This window comes from Triticum aestivum, chromosome 4A, assembly GCF_018294505.1.
Source record: "Triticum aestivum cultivar Chinese Spring chromosome 4A, IWGSC CS RefSeq v2.1, whole genome shotgun sequence".
NCBI classification, from domain to species: Eukaryota; Viridiplantae; Streptophyta; class Magnoliopsida; order Poales; family Poaceae; genus Triticum; species Triticum aestivum.
In genome coordinates, this window is record NC_057803.1 from 35,093,666 (window position 1) to 35,118,726 (window position 25,061).

The window sequence follows — 25,061 nt, forward strand, 5'->3', positions numbered from 1 at the left end:
AGGGTGCATCGCCTGCCCAGGCCGCGCACGCGGGCGAATGTCTGCCAACCGCGGGCCAGAGCTATGTTGCCTGCGGCGGAGGCTCCAACCGCAACCCAGGAAGCCCTGCTGCAGTAACCATCCTCCTGCAGCCAGAGCCCACCTGGACCAGGGGCCGGCAGCTCGTTGACGAAGAAGCGCGGAAGCTGGAGCCAGTTGCCGGCCGGATCCACCGACCAGATAATGAACTCCTGCAGCACCTCTGCCGCGTGGAAGCGTGGTTGGCGAGGTCGTGCAACCACGGCGCGTCTCCCCTCATCAACAAGGCTACCACGACTGGATCGACCACCACCGTGCGCAGCGGCGCCACCCCGGGAGCAGGGGCCACGGCGGAGTCATGGCGTGCTTGCGGGGGCAGCCGCGTCCCCGTTTGTCCCCGCTTAGGCGCCGGAGAGCCGGGCCCCTCGTGAGGGGCCTTTCCTTTCTCCGTGGCGAAGAACCTCTTCGATGGCGCCATTGGAGTCGGTGGTGGAGCAAAGGAAGAAGAAGCGAGTGGAATGGGAAGCGATGAGGGATAGGGGCTCTGCCCCCATCCCCATTTATAGAAGGAGAAGGCCAACCAGCACCCCCACGATCACAGGTAATGATGGCTTTCCTAGCATGTCACAGGGACTTGTCAAGTCGGGCAGTTGCCGAGGCAGCATGGGGAAGCGGAGACACCCACGTCCAATCAATCGCCACGCGTCAACCGAGGCCGTAGGCTTTTGGGGCCCGCGACACTCCGCGCTTGATACTTTGGCTTCGCCTTGAAGCCAAGCCCGAGCGCGCCTTGGGCCCGGGGGCTACTGTTGGTGTTCTGGGAACGGGGGTCCCTAGACTTGCCTACCTGCGGCCCATGGCGTGGCTGGGCTGGCAGGTCTGTATGGCCCATCTTCATCGATAAGGCATTCAAGACCCTCACAAGGGGCCAAGCCTCATGAGGCGAATGACACAAGACCTCCTCAGGAGTGGCCTCGCCAGGCAGGCTTGCGAGGGGCGGAGAGATCAAGGCAGAGCAAACCTCGTGAGGTCCTCGTGACATGAGCCATGACGATCGAGACCAGGTGGGCGCCAGGTAGGCGCCAGCGCACGAAGTGTCCTTGTTTCCTCTTTGGTGCCAAGGGGGCAAGCGCAGGCGCGGAGTACCGAGGCATCAAGCAAAGGTTTCCATATTGGTGCAACGAGACCAAGACCAGAAGGACGGCAGGACGGAGGCCACCATGGAGCCCAAGACGGCGTCATCACCAGAGCCTTTGGCAGGCGAAGACCACCTTTTGTTAGGATAACTTGTACTAGTTGTCCCCTTTCAAATTGGTCGTTGTTGGCTCCCTTCCCGCTCAATATTTGGGGAGAGGACCAGGGCCTATATAAGTAGAACTAGCCACCACAGTGAAGGGAGGACAAGAGAGAGAGAGGATCGACCTCACCACAAGTCAACAGCGGATCCAAGATCATCTCACCCACACAAGTTCACCAAGCACAAGAACACCTCAACATGAGGAGGCTGTGCTTCCCCTTGTACTGTTCATCACCAGCCCAAGAGGCAATCCACCACCACCACACTGGAGTAGGGTATTACACCACAATGGTGGCCCAAACCAGTATAAATCTTGTGTCTTTCTATGTTGTGAGTTCGTTGAGTTTGTCCGCAAGATCTTAGAGAGCTAGGGCATGGATCGATAGGGAGAAAACCTTCGCGCGCACCCCAGTGTTCGAACCTCAAGGGTTTGCCGGAACCCGTGATACGACAAACACCCAAAGAGTACTAAGGTGTGATCATGTTTTGCTTGTGAGAGAAGTTTAGTCAACGCATCTGCCACATTCAGATCCCTATGTATTTTGCAAATTTCTATGTCTATAATGCTCATGGAGCTACTCTAGCTAATTGCTCCCACTTTTAATATGTATCCAGATTGAGACTCAGAGTCATCCAGATTAGTGTTAAGCTTGCATCGACGTAACACTTTATGACCTTATTCCACTAAGGATAATTTTGACCGTTGTCCAGTGATCCACTCCTGGATCACTATTGTACCCTCTTGCCAAACTCATGGTGAGGTACACAATAGGTCTGGTACACAACATAGCATACTTTATAGAACCTATGACTGTGGCATAGGGAATGACTTATCATTCTCTTTCTATTTTCTGCCGTGGTCGGGTTTTGAGTCTTTACTCAACTTCACACCTTGCAACACAGGCAAGAACTCCATCTTTGACTGTTCCATTTTGAACTACTTCTAAATCTTGTCAAGGTATATACTCATTGAAAAAACTTATCAAGCGTCTTGATCTATCTCTATAGAACTTGATGCTCAATATGTAAGCAGCTTCGTTAAGGTATTTCTTTGAAAAACTCCTTTCAAGCACTCCTTTATGCTTTCCAGAAAATTCTACATCATTTCCGATCCACAATATGTCATTCACATATACTTATCAGAAAGGTTGTAGTGCTCCCACTCACTTTCTTGTAAATACAGGCTTCACCACAAGTCGGTATAAAACTATATGCTTTGATCAATTCATCAAAGTGTATATTCCAACTCCGAGATGCTTGCACCAGTCCATAGATGGATCGCTAGAGCTTGCACATTTTGTTAGCACCTTTAGGATTGACAAAACCTTATGGTTGCATCATGTACAACTAGTCTTTAAGAAATCCATTAAGGAATGCAGATTTAACATCCATTTGCCAAATTTCATAAAATGCGGCAATTGCTAACATGGTTCGGACAGACTTTAAGCATAGATACGAGTGAGAAACTCTCATCGTAGTCAACACCTTGAACTTGTCGAAAACTTTTTGCGGCAATTCGAGATTTGTAGATAGTAACACTACTATCAGCGTCCTTCTTCCTCTTGAAGATCCATTTAATCTCAATGGCTCGCCAATCATCGGGCAAGTCAATCAAAGACCATACTTTGTTCTCATACATGGATCCCATCTCAGATTTCATGGCCTCAAGCCATTTCGCGGAATCTGGGCTCATCATCGCTTCCTCATAGTTCGTAGGTTCGTCATGGTCTAGTAACATGACTTCCAGAAAGGATTACTGTACCACTCTGGTGTGGACCATACTCTGGTTGACCTACGGGGTTCGGTAGTAACTTGATCTGAAGTTTCATGATCAACATCATTAGTTTCCTCACTAATTGGTGTAGGAATCACTGGAACTGATTTCTGTGATGAACTACTTTCCAATTCGGGAGAAGGTTCAACTACCTCATCAAGTTCTACTTTCCTCCCACTCACTTCTTTCGAGAGAAACTCCTTCTCTAGAAAGGATCCATTCTTAGCAACGAATATCTTGCCTTCGGATCTGTGATAGAAGGTGTACCCAACAGTCTCTTTTGGGTATCCTATGAAGACACATTTCTCCGATTTGGGTTCGAGCTTATCAGGTTGAAGATTTTTCACATAAGCATCGCAGCCCCAAACTTTAAGAAATGACAACTTGGGTTTCTTGTCAAACAAAAGTTCATATGGTGTCGTCTCAACGGATTTAGATGGTGCCCTATTTAACGTGAATGCAGCTGTCTCTAATGCATAACCCCAAAATGATAGTGGTAAATCGATAAGAGACATCATAGATCGCACCATATCCAATAAAGTGCGGTTACGATGTTCGGACACACCATTAGGCTGTGGTGTTCCAGGTGGCGTGAGTTGTGAAACTTATTCCACATTGTTTTAGGTAAAGGCCAAACTCGTAACTCAAATATTCATATCCATGATCAGATCGTAGAAAATTTATTTTTCTTGTTACGATGATTTTCCACTTCACTCTGAAATTCTTTGAACTTTTCAAATGTTTCCGACTTGTGTTTTATTAAGTAGATATACCCATATCTTCTTCAATCATCTGTGAAGGTCAGAAAATAACGATATCCGCCGTGAGCCTCAAAATTCATCAGACCGCATACATCAGTATATATTATCTCCAATAAGTCAGTGGCTCACTCCATTGTTCCGGAGTTTTAGTCATCTTGCCCATGAGGCATGGTTCGCAAGCATCAAGTGATTCCAAAAGCCCATCAGCATGGAGTTTCTTCATGCGCTTCACACCAATATGACCTAAATGGCAGTGCCACAAATAAGTTGCACTATCATTATTAACTTTGCATCTTTTGGCATCAAAATTATGAGTATCACTGTGATCGAGATTTAGTAAACCATTTACATTGGATGTAAGACCATAGTAGGTTTTATCCATGTAAACAGAACAACAATTATTCTGTGACTTAAATGAATAACTGTATCGCAATAAACATGGTCCAATCATATTTATGCTCAATGCAAACACCAAATAACATTCATTTAGTTCCAATACTAATCACGAAGGTAGAGGGAGTATGCGATGGTGATCTTATCAACCTTGGAATCATTTCCAACACACATCGTTACCTCGCCCTCAACTAGTCTTTTTTCATTTTGTAACTCCTGTTTCGAGTTACTAATCATAGAAAATGAACCGATATCAAATACCCAGGGGCTACTATGAACACTAGTAAAGTACACATCAATAACATGTATATCATATATACTTTTTTTCACTTTGCCATCCTTCTTATTCGCCAGGTATTTGGGGCAGTTCCGCTTCCAGTGACCATTTCCTTTGCAGTAGAAGCACTCAGTTTCAGACTTGTGTCTAGCTTTGGGCTTCTTCATGGGAGTGGCAACTTGCTTGCCATTCTTCTTGAAGTTCCCTTTCTTTCCCTTGCCCTTTTACTTGAAACTAGTGGTCTTGTCAACCATCAACACTTGATGCTTTTCTTGATTTCTACCTTCGCCAATTTCAGCATCGCGGAGAGCTTGGGAATCATTTTCGCCATCCCTTGTTTATTATAGTTCATCATGAAGTTCCAGTAACTTGGTGATAGTGACTAGAGAACTCTGTCAATCACTATCTTATTTGGAAGATTAAATCCCACTTGATTCAAGCAATTTTAGTACTCAAACATTCTGAGCACATGCTCACTGGTTGAGCTATTCTCCTCCATCTTGTAGGCAAAATACTTGTCAGAGGTCTCATACCTCTCGACTCGGGCATGAGTCTGAAATACTAATTTCAGCCCTTGGAATATCTTATATGCTCCGTGGCATTCAAAATGTTTTTGAAGTCCCAGTTTTAAGCCGTAAAGCATGGCACACTAAACTATCAAGTAGTCATCATACCGAGCTTGCCAAATGTTCATAACGTCTGCATCTGCTCCTGTAATAGGTCCGTCACCTACCGGTGCATCAAGGACATAATTCTTATGTGCATCAATGAGGACAATCCTCAGATCACGGACCCAGTCCGCATCATTGCTACTATCATCTTTCAACTTATTTTTCTCTAGGAACATATCAATAATAAACGGGGAGGTATAACGCGAGCTATTGATGTACAACATAATTTGCAAATACTAACAGGACTAGGTTCATGATAAATTAAAGTTCAATTAATCATATTACTTTAAGAACTCCCACTTACATAGACATCCCTCTAGTCATCTGAATGATCACGTGATCCATATCAACTAAACCATGTCTGATCATCACGTGAGATGGAGTAGTTTTCAATGGGGAACATCACTATGTTGATCATATCTACTATATGATTCACGTTTGACCTTTCGGTCTCAGTGTTCCGAGGCCATATCTGCATATGCTAGGCTCATCAAGTTTAACCTAAGTATTCTGCATGTGCAAAACTGGCTTGCACCCGTTGTATGTGAACGTAGAGCTTATCACACACGATCATCACATGGTGTCTCAGCACGAAGAATTGTCGCAATGGTGCATACTCAGGGAGAACACTTATACCTTGAAATTTTAGTAAGGGATCATCTCATAATGCTACCGTTGTACTAAGCAAAATAGGTGACATGATATGGCCCTCATCATCTTGTGCCTTTGATCTCTCCAAAGTACCGTCCTGATCTCCATCGTCACAGGCATGACACCATTATCTCCATCATCTTAATCTCTATCAACGTGTCATCATATGGTTGTCTCGCCAACTATTGCTTTTGCAACTATTGCTATCGCATAGCGATAAATTAAAGCAATTATATGGCGCTTGCATCTTATGCAATAAAGAGACAACCATAAGGCTCCTGCCAGTTGCCGATAACTTTAACAAAACATGATCATCTCATACAACAATCTATATCTCATCACATCTTGACCATATCACATCACAACATGCCCTGCAAAAACAAGTTAGACGTCATCTACTTTGTTGTTGCAAGTTTTACGTGGCTGCTACGGGCTTCTAGCAAGAACCGTTCTTACCTATGCATCAAAACCACAACGATTTTTTGTCAAGTGTGCTGTTTTAACCTTCAACAAGGACCGGTCGTAGTCAAACTTGATTCAACTAAAGTTCGAGAGACAGACACCCGCCAGCCACCTGTGTGCGAAGCACGTCAGTAGAACCAGTCTCATGAACGTGGTCATGTAATGTCGGTTCGGGTCGTTTCATCCAACAATACCGTCGAATTAAAGTAAGACGTTGGTGGTAGGCAGTATGACTATTATCACCCACAACTCATTGTGTTCTACTCATGCATATATCATCTACGCATAGACCTGGCTCTGATACCACTGTTGGGGAACGCGGTATTTCAAAAAAAATCCTACGATCACGCAAGATCTATCTAGGTGATGCATAGAAACGAGAGGGGAGAGTGTGTCCATGTACCCTCGTAGACCAAAAGCGGAAGCGTTTAGTAACGCGGTTGATGTAGTCGAACGTCTTCGCGATCCAACTGGTCCAAGCACCTAATGTACGGCACCTGTGTGTTCAGCACACGTTCAGCTCGATGACGTCCCTCGAGCTCTTGATCCAATTCAGGACGAGGGAGAGTTTCATAAGCACGACGGCGTGTTGATGGTGATGATGAAGTTACCGGCGCAGGGCTTCGCCTAAGCACTACAACGATATGACCGAAGTGTGTAATTGTGGAGGGGGCACCTCACACGGTAAGAGAAGACTTGGTGTCCTTTGGGGTGCCCCTGCCCACGTATATAAAGGAGGAAGGGAGAGAGGCCAGCCCTCCTAGGGGTGCGCCAAGTGTAGGGAGTCGTACTAGGACTCCCAGGTCCTAGTAGGATTCCCTTTCCTTTTCAGAGTAGGAAAGAAGGAAAGGAGGGAGAGGGAGAAGGAAAGGGAGGGGCGCCCCCACCCCTTGCCCAATTCGGTTTGGGCAGGGGGGAGGCGCGCGCCACCTCATGGCCCTTCTTCCCTCTCTCCACTAAAGCCCAATAAGGCCCATTAACTTCCCTCGGCGAATTCCTGTAACTCTCCGGTACTCCGAAAAATACCCGAATCACTCGGACCCATTCCGATGTCCGAATATAGCCTTCCAATATATCGATCTTTACCTCTCGACCATTTCGAGACTCCTCATCATGTCTGTGATCTCATCCGGGACTCGGAACAAACTTCGGTCATCAAATCACATAACTCATAATACAAATCGTCATCGAACGTTAAGCGTGCGGACCCTATGGGTTCGACAACTATGTAGACATGACCGAGACACATCTCCGGTCAATAACCAATAGCGGAACCTGGATGCTCATATTGGTTCCCACATATTCTACAAAGATCTTTATCGGTCAAACCGCATAACAACATACATTGTTCACTTTGTCATCGGTATGTTACTTGCCCGAGATTCGATCGTCGGTATCATCATGATACATCTCCAACGTATCTATAATTTACGAAGTGTTCATGCTGTTATTTTATCATTCTTGGGTGTTTTACAATCATTTTATAGCAACTTTATATCATTTTTGGGACTAACCTATTGACCCAGTGTCCAGTGCCAGTTGTTGTTTTTTGCTTGTTTTTTACATCGTAGAAAATCAATATCGAACGGAGTCCAAACACCATGAAACTTTACGGAGATTTTTTTTGGACCAGAAGGAACCCAATTGGCCAGAGCTGCACCTGGGGGTGCCCCTAGGGGGGCACAACCCACCAGGGCGTGCCAGGGCCCCCTGGCGCGCTCAGGTGGGTTGTGCCCACCTCGGTGGCCTCCCGTACCCCTTCTTTGCACTATAAATTCCCAAATATTCCGAAACCATTCGGGGTTAACCTAGATCATAATTTCCGCCGTCGCAAGGCTCCGTAGCCACCGAAAACCAATCTAGACCCATTCTGGCACCCTACCGGATGGGCGAATCATCTCTGCGTGGCCATCTTCATCATCTCGGCGACCACCATGATGAGGAGGGAGTAGTCCACCCTCGGGGATGAGGGATTGTACCAGTAGCTATGTGTTTTATCTCTCTCTCTCTCTCTCTCTCTCTCGTGATCTATATCATGGGCTTTGTTAGCATAGAAGGATCATATGATGTTTCTCCCCTCTATACTATTGTTGTGATGAATTGAATCTTTACCCTTTGAAGTTTTGTCTTGTCAGATTGAATATTCAGAGATGAGAACACATGATATATGTCTTGCGGTATGAATACTTGAGGTGACAATTGGGGTATCTTATTGGTTCACTTGATATATGTTATGTCATTCAACTCGTGGATTCCCGCGGTGATATTGGAGTAATCTATGCATAGGGGTTGATGCACGTTTTTGTTATCTTTTCTCCGACGGAAACTTTGGGGTCTCTTTATAGTTCTTTGTGTGGATTGAGTATTATGAATATGAACTTGCTTTGGTGTTATCTTAGTACCGACTCTAGGATAGATTGAACGGGGAAAATAAATTTGTGTCATTTTAGTACGGACTCTTGAATAGATCGAACGAAAAGAATAGCTTTGAGGTGGTTTAGTACCCTACAAACAATTCCTATCTTTTGGTCTCCGCTAATAGGAACTCGGGAGTGATTCTTCGTTACACTTTGAGGGATAATCATATGATCCAACTATGTTAGCATTGTTGAGAGTTTGCACTAGAGAAAGTACGGACCCTAGGCCTTGTTTTTAAGCAATGCAATACTGTTTTTGTGCCCGTTTACTATTTGTTACCTTGCTGTTTTTATTTATTCAGATTATAAAAATATATTTTTACCATCAATATTACACTTTTATCACCATCTCTTCGCCGAACTAGTGCACCTATACAATTCGCCATTGTATTGGGTGTGTTGGGGACACAAGAGATTTCTTGTATTTGGCTGCAGGGTCGTTTGAGAGAGACCATCTTCATCCTACACCTGTCACGGATTGATAAACCTTAGGTCATCCACTTGAGGAAAAATTTATACTGTCCTACAAAACTCTGCACTTGGATGCCCAGCACGTGTCTACAAGAATAAAGTTGCGTAGTAGACATCAAGCTCTTTTCTGGCGCCGTTGCTGGGGAAGTGAGTGCTTGAAGGTATATCTTTAGATCTTGCAATTGAATATTTTATTTTCTTTTTTATCACTAGTTTAGTTTATAAAAAGAAAACAACACAAAAAATGGAATTTGGGTTGCATCATCTTATTGATCATCTTTATAATATCTTTCTTGAAAATGATGGTTCGGAAAATTCTTCTCAATTGTTGGCAAAAGAAGTCAATAAAATGCTTGGCACAAAATATTTGAATGATGAGCATGATTGCAATGTTGTTAGTGTGAATTCTTTGAATATCCAAAATGCTAATGATGATTGCACAAGTCATGACAAAAATGTTTCTTATAAGCATGTCACTTTTTGTGGAGTGAATTGGGAGTGCCTTTGCACACCAAAAAGGGAAGATAGATTTTGTAAGAAGCATAAATATTTAGAAACAAAAAGGTTGCAAGAGAGGCTAGATGATTGTGCTGAAATATGTAATTTTTTCCGCCATCCTTGTGAACTTTGAAATGAACATGGTCATTTAAATATCCAATGTAATTTATTTCATGATCAAATCATGTACAAAAATTGTGATAACTTGATTACCCTTGTGCATCATAAAGAGCTTAGCCTTCTTCTGGGGTATGAAGAAATGAAACGTATAACTAAGGGTTTTCCAAATCTCGAGAGATTTCTTGGTTTTGATCTAGAAGAAATGTATATGTTTTGTACGGTAAATTGCATTGAGAATCCTTATATTGCCAACTATCTAAAGACAAGAAAACAAATAGAATATGAAACGAGTACTAATGAAAGGGAAAATATTTCCCAATACCCTCCTAGTGTTTATTATGATGAATCAGGTAACAAGGAGGAGCTTCCTATCCAATCAATCTCTTCAACAAGAAGCTTGGAAAAATTAATTAAACCCACACATGGTGTGGTGAAGAATAAGAAGAAGAAAAGAAGAAAGAATAGAGGTAAAAAGGCATCTCTCCCAAATAATGTTGCTCCCATCACCATCATGCCTCGTGAAAGTGAATCAAATATGTTGATGGAGGATGATGATTTTGTTATGCCTATTTCTTGTTGTGATGATTATGATTGGGAAGACAACGATATCAATTATGAACTTGAAAATATTTTTAGCACTTGCTTGGAAGAATATGGTAATAATGTTTGCTATACTATTGGTCCCATTCATGCTACTGATAAAAATGATTGTGATGATATGCAAAACCACAAGCTTTGGGATGCTATGTTTGATGAGTATGATATGTTTGAAGATTTATTTGTTGAAAATAATGCTTTTCCTAAGCTTGGGGATGCTTTGCTTAATGAATATGATCCTTTGATTCCTTCTACTTTCGATAAGAAAATTTATTATGAAGATAGCATGCCTCCTATTTATGATGATTAAAATATTGATGAAAGTGGATTTGGAGAGGTCATGACTTTATTTAGTGATAAATCCACTATTTTGGAAGAGATTTAAATTGATTATGACAATGAAGTTGCTACCTATGATGATTATTATGATGACATCTATGCCATAAAGAGTGATAAATCTTCTATGCTTGTGCATCATGAAAAGAGTGTTGTATGTGATAGTTACAATGTTGAATTCATTCATGATGCCTCTGAAAATTATTATAAGAGAGGAACTTATGCCCTTACATATCTCAATAATATCAAGTTTCTTCTCTATGTGTTGATTGTCTTGAAGTTGCACTTGTTTTGCCTTCCTATGCTAGTTGATTCTTACTCCCATAAGTTGTTTACTCACAAGATCCCTATGCATAGGAAGTGGGTTAGACCTAAATGTGCTAGTCATATGCTTCATGATGCTCTCTTTATGTTTCAATTATTATCTTTTATGCGAGCATCATTGAAATCATCATGCCTAGCTTAAAAGGCATAAAAGAAAAGCGCTTGTTGGGAGACAACCCAACACTTTTACCTACTGTTTTTATGTGTTCACATGCTTATGCTACTGTAGTAATCATGTTTTATTGCTTTTGTTTCAATAAAGTGCCAAGTAAAGCCTTTAGGATCTTGTTGGGTGATAGTTGCTTTGATCTTGCTGAAGAACAGAAACTTTTGCGCTCACGAAAATAATTATTATTTTTAATAGAAGAGTGCTATTGAGTTGATTCTTTTTGCAGAAGATTAATATACAAATTTCTCACGTGGTCCTAAATTTTCAGAATTCTGGGAGTAGCAGAAGTATGGTTTGAGTACACATTACTACAGACTGTTCTGTTTTTGACAGATTCTGTTTTCAATGCATAGTTTGATTGTTTTCTAGTTTCCATGGCTTATATTGCTCAATATAAATTGTGTAAATGATATGCTTTAGTAAGCATTGTGTGGAAACAATTATGAATCTTGTCTTTGACAGTACCAAAAGTGGAATGGTTTGCTCTTTATCATACTAACCTATCTCACGAAGTTCCGTTAAGTTTTGTGTGATTGAAGTTTTCGAGTTTTGGGTGATATATCGATATGAGGAGAATAAGGAATGACAAGAACCTAAACTTGGGGATGCCCAAGGCACCCCCAAGGAAATATTCAAGGAATATCCAAGCAACTAAGCTTGGGGATGCAGCGGAAGGCATCCCCTCTATCGTCTCCAACATTATCGGTAACCTCAGTTCGAGCTATGTTTTCATTCATCACATGATATGTGTTTTGCTTAGAGCATCATCTTATTTTGTTAGTATTTGCTTGATGTTATTTATAATAATGGTTTGCACCTTTTATTTAAATAAAAATGGCAATGATAGCCTTTTCCATGCTTATTTTGCAAGTATACATGTTGCTGTTTGAAAACAGAAAGTTTACCGCTGTTGCAAAAATTCCCTAGAAAAGTAAGAATGTGATAAAATGTTGAAACTTTTTGCAAAATGATATCTGATAAATTTTCTACAGTGTGGTAATTTTTCATAATTTTGGGGGTTAGGTAAGTATTGATACTCTTGCATTCTTTACAGACTATACTGTTTTGGCAGATTGCTGTTATGTTTGCATATGTTTGCTTGTTTAATGATTCTATTTGAGGATAGGAGTATTAAATATGCAGAGGCATTTAGTACGCAATGTTAATAATTTTAGTAATTTGATATAGTAGAGAATGATAAGGCTTTTGCATTTGTTTATACTAACTTATCTCACGAGTTCTTGTTGAGTTTTGTGTGGATGAAGCTTTTGAGATTTAGGAAAACCGTGATATGAGAAGAATTAAGGAGACACAAACGCTCAAGCTTGGGGATGCCCAAGGCATCCCAAGATAACATTTCAAGAAGTCTCAAGCATCTAAGCTTGGGGATGCCCCGGTAGGCATCCCACCTTTCTTCTTCAACAGTTATCAGTTAGTATCAGTTGAGCCTAAGTTTTTGCTTCTTCACATGATGTGTGCTATTCTTAGAATGTCATTTTATTTTCATTTTGTGCTTGTTGTTTTAATAATATACTTAGATCTGAAAGTTTTTAAATAAAATAGAGTCCTCAAATAGTTGCCAGAGAGGCTAAGTAAGCGACATTCACATTCCGTCAACAAAGCTCTTTTCTATGTCATTTACTCTTGTGCTTCACTTATACCCTATGAGTAAATTGTTGAATAAATTGAATGTCATGAAGTTGAAATCATATCATGCCTAGTGGTAGCTTCACATTGGGTTTAGAAAGTGAAATCTTTTGAGGCTTGACAATCACAATATTGGTCATACAAGCAATTCATGAATAATTAGTATATGGAAGAGAACTTTCACATATAAATACACTATCATGGAAATCTTTTGTGATTGTGAGCCCCCATCAAAATATTATATGCCAAAATTGTTGACGTTGGACAAGGAAGACAGCATAATGGTTTATGTTTGTTCATATTCACATAGAAGTTATATTGTCATAGATCCTTCAACATGGGGTGCTTGCCCCCCATCTTTGCTAGCCAAAAATTCCGCACCAAGTAGAGATACTACTTGTGCATCCAAAAACCCTTAAACCCAAATCTCATTTTCAAGAGTCCACTATATCTACCTATATGCGGTATTCTTTTGCCGTTCTAAGCAAATTTGTATGTGCCATCTCTAATATTCAAAATAAATTTCTCTTTTGTGTGCTCGTACTGCTCGTGAGGCGGTGAGGGGTGGCCAATATTTTCCTTGCTAGATGTGTTATTCTCATGATGAGTGTTTATTCACTTGTCATTGCACGAGAGTAAGGCAAAGGTATTAGGGATGCCCAGTCCTGAAATAAAAAATGAATTTACTTTATGTTGTCAAATAATAAATTCCTTGGAAAGTGTTGGTATGGAGGTCACCCATGGATACGGTTAGCCATGGAAAGTGAAAGTATGCTGGAAAATGGAATAAAGTATATTTTCTATTTGGGAACCGCCTATGATATATCTAGCATGGAAAGTGTTGGGAGCTCTAAGTCATTTTCGTTGGTGGGAAAAGTATGCCTCTCAAAATATTTTTTATCTCTCAATTTTCGCTTTGAGCTCTGGCACCTCTACAAATCCCTACTTCCCTCTACGAAGGGCCTATCTTTTACTTTTTAGTATTTACTTTTATGAAAAGATTTAAAGTTCATCTCTCTATTCCTTTTTATTTTTCTCTTTTGGCAAGCATCATGTGGTGAGGAAAGATCTAGGCACATATATCCAGTTGGATATGGGTAGCATGAGTTATTATTGTTGACATCACCCTTGAGGTGAATACGTTGGGAGGCAAAATTATAAGCCCATATCATTCTATGTGTCTGGTTGAAACGTTTTGCTCATGTGTACAAGGTGAGTGTTAGCAATCATAGAAGACTATATGATGGTTGAGTATGTGGAGCTCTTACTTAAAATCTGTTGAATAAGTTGAATTGCAATAGTTGGGTGACCGAGAACATAGGTTGTTGGGTTTCAAGAGAATTCATTGTTTGAACCTTAACATGGGAATGGGTTGCCACTATAACATGAAAAGTTTTATAAGAAAGAATTGTTGTTATGATGCTAGGAAAAGTGATTGAAATTATCATTGATCAAACTTATGCACTTTGCTAGCATTCACACTTCATTAATTATTTCTTTTATCATTTACCTACTCGAGGACAAGTAGGAATTAAGCTTGGGGATGCTGATATGTCTCCAACGTATCTATAATTTATGAAGTATTCATGCTGTTATTTTATCATTCTTGGGTGTTTTACAATTATTGTATAGCAACTTTATATCATTTTTTGGGACTAACCTATTGACCCAGTGCCCAGTGCTAGTTGCTGTTTTTTGCTTGTTTTTTACATCGCAGATAATCAATATCAAACGGAGTCCAAACACCATGAAACTTTACGGATATTTTTTTGGACCAGAAGGAACCCAATGGGCCAGAGCTGCACCTGGGGTGCCCCGAGGCGCGCGCCCAGGTGGGTTGTGCCCACCTCAGTGGCCTCCTGTACCCCTTCTTTGCACTATAAATTCCAAAACATTCCGAAACCCTTCAGGGTTAACCTAGATCAGAAGTTCCGCTGCCGCAAGGCTCCGTAGCCACCGAAAACCAATCTAGACCCGTTCTGCACCCTACCGGAGGGGGGCGGGAATCATTTCTGGTGGACATCTTCATCATCCCAGCAGCCACCACAGTGAGGAGGGCTAGTCCACCCTCGGGGCTGAGGGTTTATACCAGTAGCTATGTGTTTTATGTCTCTCTCTCTCTCGTGATCTATATCATGGGCTTTCTTAGCATAGATGGATCATATGATGTTTCTCCCCTCTATACTCTTGTTGTGATGAATTGAATCTTTACCCTTTGAAGTTTTGTCTTGTCAGATTGAATATTCAGAGATGAGAACACATGATATATGTCTTGCGGTATGAATACTTGAGGTGACAATTGGGGTATCTTATTGATTCACTTGATATATGTTATGTCATTCAACTCGCAGATTCCCGCGGTGATATTGGGGTATCTTATTGATTCACTTGATATATGTTATGTCATTCAACTCGCGGATTCCCGCGATGATTGTTATCTTAGTACGGACTCTAGGATAGATCGAATAGAAAAATTAGTTTTGTGTTATTTTAGTACGGAATCTTGAATAGATCAAACAGAAAGAATAGCTTTGAGGTGGTTTAGTACCCTACAAACAATTCCTATCTTTTGTTCTCTACTAATAGGAACTCTGAGTGATTCTTCATTACACTTTGAGGATAATCATATGATCCAACTATGTTAGCATTATTGAGAGTTTGTACTAGTGAAAGTACGGACCCTAGGCCTTGTTTTTTAAGCATTGCAATACCATTTTTGTGCCTGTTTACTATTTATTACCTTGCTGTTTTTATTTATTCAGATTATAAAAATATATTTCTACCATCCATATTACACTTTTATTACCATCTCTTCGCCGAACTAGTGCACCTATACAATTTGCCATTGTATTGGGTGTATTGGGGACACAAGAGAATTCTTGTATTTGGTTGTAGGGTCGTTTGAGAGAGGCCATCTTCATCCTACACCTCTCACGGATTGATAAACCTTAGATCATCTAGTTGAGGGAAAATTGCTACTGTCCTACAAAACTCTATGCTTGGAGGCCCAACACGTATCTACAAGAATAAAGTTGCGTAGTAGACATCACATCATACCTAGTTCAATCTCGTTACTGGCAAGTCTCTTTACTCGTTCCATAATGCATCATCCCGTGGCTAACTCATTAGACACATTGCTTGCAAGGCTCATAGTGATGTGCATTACCGAGAGGGCCCAGAGATACCTCTCTGATACACGGAGTGACAAATCCTAATCTCAATCTATGCCAACTCAACAAACACCATCGGAGACACCTCTAGAACATCTTTATAATCACCCAGTTACGTTGTGATGTTTGATAGCACACAAGGTGTTCCTCCGGTATTTGGGAGTTGCATAATCTCATAGTCAGAGGAACATGTATAAGTCATGAAGAAAGCAATAGCAATAAAACTAAACGATCATTATGCTAAGCTAACGGATGGGTCTTATCCATCACATCATTCTCTAATGATGTGGTCCCGTTCATCAAATGACAACACATGTCTATGGTCAGGAAACTTAACCATCTTTGATTAACGAGCTAGTCAAGTATAGTCATACTAGGGACACTCTATTTGTCTATGTATTCACACATGTACTAAGTTTCCGGGTAATACAATTCTAGCATGAATAATAAACATTTATCATGATATAAGGAAATATAAATAACAACTTTATTATTGCCTCTAGGGCATATTTCCTTTAGAGACGCCGCCGCTCCGACGGCTAGCAGTACAAGTAGAGGCGGGAGGCAGCAATTTAGATACGGTCCATCTCTCAAGACTCCGAAAAAGCTACCATATGAGAGGACCGAGAGGGAAAACATGGATATCTGTGAAGCCCAAGTGAGGGCATTTTTTTGCAAAGAAACCTCCACCTCTGAAGGAGACGATAGTTCCGATGAAAGCAAAGCGCACTATCGATGCCTTGACGTGACCACCACCGCCTCCGTCAGATTCCAACTATGTCAGCACTCTTAAAAATACATATGAAGATGCGCGGTGGTCGGGAACTACTTCCAGTGATAAAAGGTTATCAGAACGAAGAAGTGGGAAAAAATTCCCTAGCTCAGCAAACAGGCGAACCAATCGTGCCCCCCCCCACTCAAGGTGTCTAGCGATATCATCGCTAATATGGAGGGGATGGTGCCCGGTACCAATCCTGCTGATTACCTGGGCGATGATGTAGAGTTTGAAACATTGGAGGTGGACAAATTCAGATACCAGTACATGAAGCCTCTCGTCAAAGATGGTCATCCTCCTCCAACAATGATGATGCAAAGATTCCATCAATGGTACATGAAAAACCTGCAACGAGTCTAGGAAGGATACTTTGACGATGAAAATTAAATAGGAGCACGACCTCATTAGAACTGGTCTGTTCTCTGTTGAATTTGACGAGTTATTCCAGTTATACAATCAAAAGGCCCTCGACAAAACACTCCTAACTTGCTACTATCTGTAAGTACTACTTCTCTAATCACTACTGCAGGATGCTGCTAACGCGACACTACGATCAGAGACCCTTCGACGAAACTGTGTGCGATGCAATAATCACAAATAGTGGTGTAAAAACCATCAAAAAAGGTGCAAAACGTTTGCGATGACGGATGAATCAAACATGGTTCAGATTTTAGTTGTGCGTGCGATGCAGGGCATACGGTTTAGTTCAATTAATTGTTTGTGATGATGAGGAACAAAAGAAACGGTCAGCCAGATCAAGGTGTGTGCGATATACGGCATGAGGTTCACTCGGATGAAGTGTTTGCGTTGAGACAAGAGAACAAAAATGGTTCAATATATCAAGAAGTGTGTGATACGCGGCAAACAGGTCTGTAATCATAAATGTGTGCGAAGACCGATAATAATATAGATGATTGCTTCTAATAAGACGTATGTGATATGCTTTGTCTACACAACATCTATTGGCCATTAGGGGACGGGTGGTCATCCGGATACACCATAAGGATGCGAAGAGGCATCCTATATTAGCAAGGACTAGTTGTTCCACCAGTAGCTCATGTAAGAGAACTCTCAAGTTAAGTGTGCTAAGGCTGGTGCAGCCATCAGATGGGTGACTGGATAGGAAGTTGTGTTAATGTTAAATTAAATGAGAGGATGGGTCGTATTTGTCAAATTAAATGACTGATATGACTCATCCCATGAGTTAATTTAACCTTGAGGTCCTTGTTTTTAATTTTTTTAATTCTTTAACACATGTTAAAGAAGGTCTACCACATTACTTTTTGATAATGTGCGATACGTGGCATACAGTTGATCCATCCGACCTATTTGTGATGGAATAAGTCATGTGTGTTGTGGGCAAACGCTTGCTAGTATTCAACCGTTTGCGATTGATGAATTCATCACCGACGGGTTCCCTAGTGTGGTTTCTGTTCATCTGATCATCATCTACTTCTTGTGCTAGATCGATGTTCCTTCTATGCTAAGTTTCCATTGATTTGATGGCATTTTATGAACACGCCACCATTTCCTGCCATTTCCTCACCTGTTTCTCGCCACCCAGCAATATTGCGCATAAACCTAGGCGGTGCGCGATGCAGGAAGGCGACAAGCGCAGCCTGTAGCACATCCACATTTTCCAAGCATGCCAGCCCAGCAAAGCGATGCCTCTGCCATCAACCTCGTCAACGAGGAAAACGAGCAGGCGCCACGGCCCGTCGAGGCTGAGGCGCTCCTCGACAACATGATGGACGACACCGTGATGTGCGTCATCGCCAGGGTTGAGCAGACATTTGGCGCATGGCGCTTGAGCATCGCGGATCAAGATATGCATGTCAACGCCGATAGGCTGCAGCTCGCCGCACAACATGATCGATGGCACGCCGCTGAGCAAGCTAGGCGTCCGCATCGATAGGTTGCGGCTCGTCGCACGGCGAGAGCGTTGGAGCGTCGTAGAGCGAGAGGCGTGGTGCGCCGCACAGCAAGAGCAGATCCATCGGCGCTTCCCTGCTGTCGACACGACGTCACAACTGGGTACACGTCCCATCAGTACCCCCATTTCTTGCCAGGAGTGGGCAGAGGCCCTCTATGCCATACTTGCACCAGATGTCGGTCGCGCCGTACTTGCACCAGAGGCCGGCCGCATAGCAAGGGCTGCTGGTCATGGTCTCATGGATGCATTTTATTTTGTTGAGTCGTTTCGACGTGGATAGCTATGTATTTAAACCAATCATAGTATTGCTCTGTTTATTCCTCTGTTCAATGTATGTACTCAGTTTTTTGTTATTATATGTTCTGTTTCAATGTGTGTATATACGCTTTCCATTCTGTATATGTGGATGATAACAGCTAGATTCACATTAGTATACAAAAACAGATAGAAAATGGAATTCATAATATATATATATATATATATATATATATATATATATTAATTGTTCATTAGTTCATCACAAAATATATATATAATATCATCACATATACGTGATGATACTTAACTACTAGGTACAGTGCATAAAATTGAAAACGAACAATACTAAAACTGATAATCCATCCTGGGGCTAGTATTCCGGCAGCCCCTCGCCAGCAGCTCCCCTGTGTGCGGCGTCTTCCCAATCGGGAGGCAGTACTCCGCCTCCTCCGCCCCGCAGCGCTTGACATACCGCTCTGTCTCTTGCTGGCGGACGAGCGCGAACGATCTTGCCATTTCGTTGGGCGTCCACCGGAGCTCCTCGTCAGTGGCACGCTGGAGCTTATCGGCCCACCTCCACACAGCTGTCAGTGTCAAAACCGGCAGATCTCGGGTAGTGGGTCCCGAACTGTGCGTCTAAGGCGGATGGTAAGAGGAGGCAGGGGACACAATGTTTATCCAGGTTTGGGCCCTCTCAATGGAGGTAATACCCTACTTCTTGCTTGGTTGATCTTGATGATATGAGTATTACAAGAGTTGATCTACCACAAGATCGTAGAGGCTAAACCCTAGAAGCTAGCCTATGATTATGATTGTTATTGTCCTACGGACTAAACCCTTCGGTTTATATAGACACCAGAGGGGGCTAGGGTTACATAGAGTCGGTTACAAGAGAGGAGATCTACATATCCGAATTGCCAAGCTTGCCTTCCACACAAAGGAGAGTCCCACCCGGACACGGGACGAAGTCTTCAGTCTTGTATCTTCATAGTCCAACAGTCCGGCTAAAGTATATAGTCCGGCAGTCCGAGGACCCCCTAATCCAGGACTCCCTCAGTAGCCCCTGGACCAGGCTTCAATGACGATGAGTCCCGCGCGCAGATTGTCTTCGGCATTACAAGGCGGGTTCTTCTCCAAATTCTGAATACCTATCAAGTAGTGTTCGGCTTCCCATGAATGTTGCACTCCTTGGCTTCTGCGCCTAATAATGGCTATCCTCCACGTGTTGAGCGAATGCGAGAAGTCGGGGCATTTTTACACTTGCCACCCTAACCATGTGAGTGAATCGTCTATTTAAAGAGATGGGGATCCTCATATCCAGATCACACCATCTTCCCACAGCGAGTATCCATTGGAGCGCGCCCAGAAAAAGTCCATCCCATCATGGTCGGCCATCGCAGCTCCTCCTCTCGCTCCCTAGCCCTAAGCCAAGTGATTGGAAGAAGTGTTCTGTCCCCCACAGCCAATTAGTAGAGTTACAGACCCAGGGGTTTCTCCCTCCAGCATATATGGTCCCCGTTTGAGCCGAACTTGCCACTTACAACGGCGGGGAACAAGCGGAGAGCTTTCCCAACCCATCCATGGGGGAGCGGGTATGCCTTGTCCCTTACTTATTGAGGGGGCTAGGATTTCCAATCCATCCGTTCCTTCGCAGGATCCTAGAGTTCTACGACCTCCGGCTGCATAACTTTACTCCTGCCTCCATATTACACATCGCTGGCTACGTTGCCCTTTGCGAGCTGTTTTTGGGCTGCGAAGCTCATTTCGAGCTATGGAAGAGGCTATTCTGCCTCGTACCCCGTACACAGGAGGGGTCAATATATCAAGTGGACGGAGCTGATATATGGCACATCGCCGGGACCGGATACCTATCCGGTACTCCGAAGAAGACATCCGAAGACTGGCCTTCAGAGTGGTTTTATATGCAGGATGTCCCCCTTCCGGACCCTATTCGGATGGGCCTTCCTGAGTTCAATAACGCCCCTTTGAAGAAACGCCGCAGCTGGCGCCCTCGGAGCCCCCAGGAGGAAGATAACAAAGAGGTCCTTTACCTGATGGGCCGGATAAAAATGCTGGCTAAATTAGGATTGACAATAATCGAGGTTATGTCAATATGTATGATGCGGGGGGTGCAGCCACTTCAATATCGGGGACAACCCATGTGGCACTTTAATGGAGAAGATGATGCCACCCTCTGTGGTCGTAAGGGACCGGACTCCGTTGCTGCTCTAGCGAAAATACTGTCCGATTTATATAAAGGAGAGGAAGAGGAGTTCATCCGCATTAAGCCACGGGATGGATTTTCCATGTACAACCCCCCAAACTGGGTGAGCTGCTACTTTCTACTCCAGACCTTCCCGCATTCTTCATCATAAGTATTTACCTTGCTATTTCATAGCAGGAACTTCGAAAAGCTGTGAGGGAGGTCCACAACCCGTCTCCACAACCAGAGGACCCTGACCGGGCCCTCGACCCCGACTCGAAGAAGATCCGGACACATTTGTGGAGCTCATCGATAGGACGTTCTATCAGTTAAGCTATGACGGTGGCTTGGTGGCCATCATAGCCGATTATCCTGGACTGCTCCCTGCATCGCATGTAAGTAAAACCGGAGTCCCAACTTCTGAGAAGGATCCCTTTTTTCGCACTTCACCTACCGCACACATATGGTGTCTTACAGGGAAGGCCCTCGGTACGCCATGCCGAACCCGTAGTGACTCACCAACAAGGGGCACCGAAGCCGGGTAGGCTTAAAAGGAAGGCGATTAGGACCGAGACGCCGTCATAGAGGTATAAAAAAGAACCCCGCTCCATGGTTGCCGTCTTTTAAAATAAAATAAGTCCATGGTTCCTGGCAGGAAAATCGCTCGCCGGACCATATCCGGAGAGCCTGCTGGCCAAGCCTCCACCAGCCGGGCTCCAAAGCCAGACTTAGAGGCAGATGCTAACGTGGGGCCAACACTGGATGTTCCTCCTACAAAGGATGCGGATAGGCTCTCCGCTACGAATTCTGAAGTGGAGAGTGCCATCAATCACAGGCGTCGTCGGGCCGTACTCCGCGAAGCTTGTTTCTCTCAAGAGGCGTTTGATGCCTTCAACTCAGGAGACGCGTACGTCCGAGCTGCTCAAAATGGTCTTGCCCGAGCCACGGACCAGTATGTGAAGGATATACGGGTAAGAAAATCTAATAATTATGTATATCAGTAGCCCCTGAGACTTAAAATAGTTGGCACAACTGATTTAAGGATGATTGTTTGTGTAGGTTCTTACGGAGAAGAATACCCAGTTGTCTCAAGAGCTGGAGGAGTGCAAAGCCCAGCTACAGGCCGCAGTTGCCGCAATGAAGGAGTCTGAGAAGGCCCAATCTGGTAACACTTGTTTCTATCTAAAATAATGACATGTACCAGTTAGTATTCGGCATGCATGCAAATCTAACAATAGAATCTGCAGATGATCCCGGAGTGAATCCGGAGGTCGTGCGAGTGGATGAACAACATGCTCAACAACAGCTAAAGGCTAGCGAGCGCGTGCTTACACAGGTTAGGCGGGAGAAAAACGATCTCCAAGATGCCAATACCCGGCTGGGCGTTGAACTGAAAGATGTTGGGGCCCAGCTTGCTGACTCTGTAAAGGAGAATAAGAGGCTTCGACGCGGCATTTTTATTAAGTGCTTGAACGAACTTTTATAGAGTTTGGCGAAGAAACCGGCTAACAGAGTTATATCTGTAGGTATGCTGACGGGTCGTCCCGTAGAGGAGATGCCCGGGTCTGCGGGTGATCTTCCGCCAGAGCTCTCACAACTGCACGAACAAGTTCGGCAGGTGATGCAGGGCATTGCCCAAGCCTTGTGGCCATCTGCCTCCCTGCCAGGAGGCATGGGGGAGCTTGTAGATATGCTCAAGGGAGCGCGGCGGCGCTTCTGATTATGGAAGATATTAGCCTACCGACAAGGTGCAAGGGAAGCCTGGGCCATGGTGAAGACGCGATATACCAAGGGTGACCCGAACCACATGGCCGAGGTCGGGCCTGTGGGGTCTGATGGGAAAGAGATCCCCGTCAGTTTGGTGTATGACCAGGTGAAATTAGCCGCAAAGTATTCCCAACAGGATTGTAGGCTAGACAGCATGTTGGATGGTATAGAAGAAGAATTTCTTCAGTCTAAGTGATTGTGTACTTCAAGTGACATATATTGTCCCTAGCCAGATTGTAAATCATTTGTCATGGCGGACCTTTTCGCTTCAACCTCCGGACCCGACAGTCCGGAGTGTATCTGAATACCTGCTTAGTTATGTAAAAACCGGGGTACGCGTGGAAACCAGGCGTAGGGGTCATAAGTGCTTGAAAGACAAGTACCCAACTAGCTATGTTGTATTACATGGATAGTAAGAAACATCTTCCAGGGAGAATAGTTCCATTAAGGGTTCCTTTACCTGGGTACGCATGCATTAATGTGCATGTCCGAACTGCGAGAAGGGACGCAGGATATAACCATCTGGGGGCATGTATTACAATAAATAAAAGTCATCTTTTGTTCACCGACCGAGTATTCCCTTAAGAACGATAGCTTTTGGCTTCACCCAGTCTGAGGTACACATCCGGCTGACCCGACAGTAACAATCGCAGAGGTGCTCCCCTTATGCCCTAGCCGAATTAACGGGAACGTAGGGCATAAATACAAGAGCCAGGCAAACCAGCTTGGCCAAAACTTAAGTCATATCGATGCATATAATGGCGAAGAAAAGGTACATGTGGAAAAGTAACACATGTGCGAGGGGCATAGAGCCTGGAACGTAGAAATATTAAGCTTCTGTATAAGAAGCCCCCAGGTATAATGAGCACGCCTAGCGTGTCAAGATTGTGTAGTCAAGACACATTTTAACCTTTTAAGGCCATGAAGAAAAGGGGAAGAAAGAAAGAAAGAAAGAAAGAAAAGACAGATAACAGATATATAAAAAATTGACGGAGGTAAGGAGACGAAGACAGAGTCTGGCACTAGGCGTAGAACCTTCGGAGTCTGGCTGCCTTCCATGGGTTTGGCTCGAGTCGATTGTCCGATGCATCCCGCAGACGGTACGCTCCACCGGTCAGAACTTTGTCAATAACGAAGGGACCTTCCCATTTGGGCTTGAGCTTGTCCTTTTTCTTCTCCGATAGGCGTAGAACGAGTTCGCCAACGTTATAAGTTTTGGCCTGTACTTCTCTGCTTTGATACCACCGAGCCTGTTGCTGATAGAATGCGGAGTGGGCTTTTGCCACGTCACGCTCCTCCTCTAGAGCGTCCAAACTGTCCTGCCGATCAAGCTTGGCTTCTTTCTCTTCGTACATGCGCACTCGAGGTGAGCCATATATGATGTCGCAGGGCAGTACCGCCTCTGCGCCGTACACCATGAAGAATGGTGTGTATCCGGTAGTGCGATTCGGCGTGGTCCGCAGCCCCCATAGTACGGAGTCAAGCTCCTCCACCCAGTGTGTATCTGATTCCTTCAAGGATCGCACTAATCTGGGTTTAATGCCGCTCATGATAAGACCATTTGCTCGCTTGACTTGACCGTTAGTTTGCGGGTGATAGACAGAGGCATAATCGAGCTTAATGCCCATGTTGCTGCACCAAGTTTTTACATCGTCGGCTGTAAAGTTCGAGACGTTATCGGTGATGATGCTGTGGGGGACACCGTAACGGTGTACAACCCCGGATATGAAGTCTATCACTGGTCCGGACTCGGCCGTTTTAACTGGTTTGGCTTCTATCCATTTGGTGAATTTATCCACCATGACCAATAGGTTTTTTTTCTTATGGCTTCCCCCTTTAAGGGGTCCGACCATGTCAAGCCCCCAGACCGCGAAGGGCCAAGTAATGGGGATTGTTTGGAGAGCGGTAGGTGGCATATGGCTTTGGTTTGCAAAAAGCTAGCAACCGACGCAATGTTGAACGAGGTCCTGTGCGTCTGCTCGGGCCGTCGGCCAGTAAAAACCTGTACGAAAGGCCTTGCTTACAAGGGCCCGAGCTGCGGCGTGGTGTCCGCCAAGTCCAGCATGAATTTC